This window comes from Crassostrea angulata, unplaced genomic scaffold, assembly GCF_025612915.1.
Source record: "Crassostrea angulata isolate pt1a10 unplaced genomic scaffold, ASM2561291v2 HiC_scaffold_147, whole genome shotgun sequence".
Lineage (NCBI taxonomy): Eukaryota > Metazoa > Mollusca > Bivalvia > Ostreida > Ostreidae > Magallana > Magallana angulata.
In genome coordinates, this window is record NW_026441702.1 from 144,108 (window position 1) to 150,099 (window position 5,992).

The following is a 5,992-nucleotide window of genomic DNA, read 5'->3' on the forward strand; positions in this document are numbered from 1 at the left end:
CCTGGATCGGAAGTTTGTTATATACAAAACATTTTTTATATGTAATCATAAATTGATAAAGTTTACATTCTTATATTGGTATCTGAGTCAAAAGTAGATAAAACTGAGAAATAAGAATATACACTGTACGTGTCTATAAATATATGCAGATAATGCCTTTTTAAGCATACGTATGCGTAGTTATATAAATATTCTGATATATAATTATGTTATATAGTTCAAAATATAAATATGCAGTATAGTAAGGTATAACAAAGCAAGTGCAAAGTAGCAAAATATAATGTATTAATACATGAGCCACTCTCTTTCAACCGGAGGTAGCATCCCAACACATCTCCAGAGTCTCTATAAAGCTACCCCCGGACTGAATTACCTACATGGTGGCTGATCTACCATGTAGTGAGTTTTGTACAATTATAGCTTTAAATATAATTTTTTAAAGAAGATTCCATCACAGGTCTTACGCATATATTTTAAAACATTTGAGTAGATCAAAACAGAATCTTTTACCGCATAAAACAAAGATTGTTCTGTTTCTTCAGTGTTCTCAAGTCGACAGTACATTTTATGTTTATATATTTTATATGAAATAAAAGAGAAAAGTAGGTTGTACACTTTGATTGTGTTGTTTTGTGATGAGTAAAAACCTATAATCACATGTTTCCACTGAACTTGAAAAGTTACAAAATCACTGATTGCATTCCATATTTTCTGAACATTTTTACAATCAAAAATTAGATGTCTTATATTCTCTGTGTCATTTTGACACACTTTACATTTTTTATTTACTTGACTATTCCATTTGCTTAAATACAAGTTATTACATAAAATGTTATTAAGAAGTTTATAATTAAATTCTGCTATTTTTTTTATCTTCCATTGATTTTATTTTATTGAAATAGATACGTTCCCAATCTGACTTCGAGCTAATTTGGAACTCGTTACTTAATTTTTGCTGTGAACATGAGATTTGAAATTTCTTATTTTTTAGTATGAATTAAAAAAATTGGTGTTCTGTTTTTCTGGAATCAATTTATCAATCTCTAGATGAATGTAATTTTTCTTTGAAAAATCAAAGTTTTTTTCATATTTCCTAAATACTTTTTGTAGTATGGTATATTCACAAAGCCAATTACTTTTGTTATGTATAACAGTTGCAAAATCATCTAAGGATTTTAGTTTTCCATTTGTATTGAAAAGGTGTTTTGTAAATAAAATTCCACTTTTTATCCAATTTTTAAAACATGTAAGTAAAAGAGCTATTAGACCAAATAGGTTGCTTCAAAAATGATTCTGTAGTTTTAAATTCAGGTCTCGTTTTGCAAATATTAAAACACGAAAAAATTTCTTTGTAGAATTGGGGCATTTTTTGAACAATATCGAATTTCTTAATTGATATTTCTGATGTGATAGAGATAAAGCGAATGTCTATGTTTAATTCTTTGAAAAAGCTGTTTACAAAGTCGTTTATAGCATGTTTAGTTTCTAATAATCTTGGTACCCATGCAGCTTTTAAAGCTTTTAATTTTGATTCAATATCTATTAAACCTATTCCTCCGTCTTTTATATCCCCTATCACAGTATTTCTCTTTATTCTATCATGGTTGTTCCATAGAAATTTAAAAATTAATCTATTTATATTTTTTATATAGTTTTCTTCCGGTAATTCTAGTATTGTGGATAAATATATTAATTTCGGGACTGCTAGAGTATTTATTATAGAGCATATACCAAAAAGTGTTAATTTTCTTTTCTTCCAAGATTCAAATAGTTTTTCTATGTCATGATAGACTTTCATCCAATTTTGTGTATAACATTCTGTTTTGTCGTGGCCTAGGTATATGCCTAGGCTATTACCAATGTAGCCTAACACAACTCTGCTATCTGTGTAAAATCTCATGGTTTGCAATGGGATGCCAAGTTGTACTGATATGATCTCTGCGAGTTCCGTTGCTAAGACAGCTCCACACAACTCTAGGCGAGGAATGGTGTGGCCATTAAGAGGTGCTAACTTGCTTCTTCCCATAATGAATCGAACGCTTGTTTGTCCATCACTTACAGTTTTTATATATGCTGATGCTGCTATTGCCTTTTCTGAAGCATCTGAGAATATGTGAACTTCTGTTGTCTGGGCTGAACTAACAGAAGTGTGAGATATCATACGGGGAATGGCGATATCACTGAAACAGTGAAGAGACGATTGCCACTCCTTCCACTTTTGAAGATTATTGACAGGTAATGGTTCATCCCAGTCAACTCCTTCAGGTGTGCATTCTCGGAGAAGTATTTTACCGCTGATGATGATTGGTGATATGAAACCTAATGGGTCGAATAGGCTGTTTACAGTTGAGAGCAGACCGCGACGAGTAAAAGGTTTCTCTTCAGTAGGTACAGTAAACACAAAAGTATCGTCCTTCAGTCTCCAACAAAGTCCAAGAGATCTGTGTATCATGTCATCACTATCTATTTCTTTCAGCTGTTCTCCATGATCACTGACATCAAAGGCGTCCATCACAGCTTGTTTGTTGGACGTGATTTTGTGAAGACGAATCGGACCTTCCTGTTTCATGGTTGACTGAGTACGCTTCATCAGGCTGATAGCATCTGATTCATTTGGTAAAGAGATTAACCCGTCATCAACGTAGAAGTTATGCTGTACAAAGTTTTTCACATCTCGATCAGCGTGTTCGACAGTCTTAAGGAGTCCATAAGATGCAATAGCAGGCGATGGACTGTTGCCGAATACATGTGAAGTCATTCTGTACTCTATCATGATGTCATCTGGGTTGTTTTCTTTATACCAAAAGAAGCGTAGGTAATTGCGGTGGTCTTCATCAACACGAAATCGGTCAAACATCTGCTCTATATCTGCTGCCATCGCCACCTCATCCTTCCTAAAGCGAAGCAAGATTCCAAGGAGACTGTTGATCATGTCTGGACCAGACATGAGTACTGAATTGAGGGAAACTCCACCATACTTAGCTGACGAATCAAAAACGCCTCTTATTTGATCTGGTTTCTTTGGGTTACGAACGCCAAACAAAGGTAGGTACCAGCAACCTGTGCTTGTTGGAGGTGGCGCAACTTCTGCTGCTCCACTGTTTAGAACTTTCTCCATGAATTTCACAAACTGTCTCTTCTTTTCTGTATCTCTCTGTAAACTGTTGTGTAGTATCTGAGCTCGATGTAATGCCTGAGGTCTGTTGTTAGAAAGATCAGGTTGGTTTATGGAGGCAATCCATTATTTCCCAGCATGCATCTGTGCTCTGACGTAGATGAGACACATTGCTGCTGCTGACTGGGTCAGTGTTACAAACTGATTGCACTACGGGAAAAACATGCCTGAATGTCAAGCAAAATTTTGCACTGTCAGAAGAGGACAAGGATAGTATACATTTTCTATTCCTGACCCTAAGCGTGACTATGAATTGTGCAAAAGATGGATTCATAATTTGGGGAATGAGAAATTAAACATAAAGACTTTTGTGTTTGCATATCATAAAATTGTGTGTGAAAAACACTTTGAAGAGGATTATTTTGAAGATGATCTTGAGGTAGGAATTGGCTTTAATGTTTTCAATTTAAGTTAAATATGCATTTGATATACGAATGATTTTCAAATACAGATAAAATATAATTATTTTGATAAACAATCTTAAAAAATTTAAAAAATAGCATATTTCTTTAATAAAGGCACGCCTGATGAATTTCAAACCAAGAAAAAAAATGAGAAAGGGGGCAGTTCCTACTATTTTCCTTGACAGCAAAACTCCAAAGAAAAGGGAAACAAGTGAAAAAAGAATAAAAGAGAAGGAAAAAGTGGAAGTGAGTACAGGGTAATTTTAATAACTAACGTTGATACAGTCAAATTCATGAACAATGAATCTGTGCATTAAATAAAAGCCTTAATTTGTATCATTCTTGAATTCACAGCTACTTGAAAATATTCTTGTCAATGCTGAAGATGATGACAATATAGATGAGTCAGGCTGTTCTTATGATACTGGGAGATCGGGACAGAAAAGGAAAGGAGAAACAATTCCTGTGGGAAAATAAAAAAAAACAAAGGTAAGAAATTTAAAAGTTAAATGTATATATCTATTTTGTAAAGTAAAAGCAAAGGCATTTTACATTTAAAATCATACTGTTTTGTAGAATTCAAAGAACACTGTTGATGTTGGAATTCAGTTTGAATACATGGATGAAAGAACTATGAAAGATATGGGAACACAATGTGACATAAGAACTGAAAAATCAACAGATTTCTATGTCAACTGTAGATCAAGAGAAAACCCTGGTCTAGCAACATCTGATCACGGATATTCCTTCAACATCAGAAACTGACACTATTTTTCTCTCCTCTACACCTGTGAAATCTGCACAGTGCTTCTCGCACACGTTTGAATCGGATGAATTATCGCCTGTCAAATCAATTACTACCAAAGCTGACCCAGATTTCTCTTTCATTCCCTCAGATGAGTCAACAAATGAGTTATCAAATTTATCAAGTGATGAAGAGCAAGATGTAAGTACTACTGAGGATTCAATATTTATTGTCTTTTGGTCATGTATCAAATCTCTTTTCTGTATGTTAATGTGCCAAGTTTGTAAACAACCGTTTGATGTGTCAATGCTACAAACCATTATGTCAATGGGACATGATTGTCTGTGGAGTTTAATTGCATGAACAACCATAAATTTACTTGGAAATCACAACCCTTTGTAGGGAAACAACCCATTGGTAACATTATGTTATCAGCAGCCACATATTTTAGTGGATTATCTTTCTCAGGCATTTCAAACTTTGCTAAGTGCATGAATTTACAAATAATATCTAGAACAACTTTTACCAATAACAGCAGAACATTAGTGTTACCTGTCATAGATATGTACTACAGAGAACAACAAAATGATATTCTTAAAAAAATGAAAAGAAAAGCCCTAGTAATTTGTTGAGATGGTAGATGTGATTCTCCAGGTTTCAATGCTAAATATTGTACATATACAGTCATGGAGGCCATGACTTCTGCAATTTTAGATTTTAATGTTGTTCAAGTAAGTGAAACGGGTCATCTTCTACAATGGAGTTAGAAGGATTTAAGAGCAGAATTAAAATACAGAATTAGATTAGATTGTATCATATGTGTGTGCAAGTGATTATACACAAATGAGATGTTGTTGAAATATTTCAAATAAATATTGATTGTATTTGAAATCATTCTTTGGGAGTCTTACTTGTTATTTAAGTGCTCTGGGGCTCTTCCTCTCTGGCTTTTACCGGTATATCTTAGATAGATAATATAAGCTGTCTCGAGGATGACAGGACTAAGACACACTGTATCAAAATCTGGGTGCTGTGATATGTACTTTATGTGCTCGGTAATGTAGTCCGCCACATAATGTTCAAATTCATAGCAACAAAGACATTCCTTAAATGTAGGTAGAATTGTACAGTTTTCACAAGTACACCAATCCAATGATGCTCCTATCACATTCACATTAACTGCAGGTGGAGGGGCATCATTCAGGGCTTCAATTTCTTCCTCTGTAAACTCTGGTTCAAAATGATAGCCCTCAACTTCAATTTCATTGTTTAATTCACTTTCTGACGATGACCTTTTAACTGCGTAACTGAGTGTTGATTAACCAATGTGCCAAAATGCAATGTGTCTCGCTGACGTCGGCATCAGTGCTGCCCTCTCTTAGATGCTTAGAGATAACCCAGCAGGGAGGTAATGATTTTATCAATATGGCGGCTCCCATGGATTGCAAGAATTAGTTACTTTTAATGGAATATCTTCTTACTGAGGAACGGCTATGTCTAATTGGCTTTACAAAACATTATATACATCAAACTGACAAATTTGAGCCCTTGATAATTTTTTCATGTTCACTTCCTTTAATACATTGAACACAATGGTCAATGTGGAGTCAGCAGGGGGTGAGATAAGATGGGCGATTAAGACACAGATAAGATTTATAGCCTTAGTGT

The 5,992-nt window shown here is 34.2% G+C and overlaps 1 pseudogene; it reads left to right on the forward strand.

Moving 5' to 3' along the window:
• The first annotated feature begins 3,338 nt into the window (after positions 1–3,338).
• On the forward strand, positions 3,339–5,007 carry LOC128169530 (uncharacterized; annotated as a pseudogene).
• Positions 5,008–5,992: the final 985 nt, after the last annotated feature.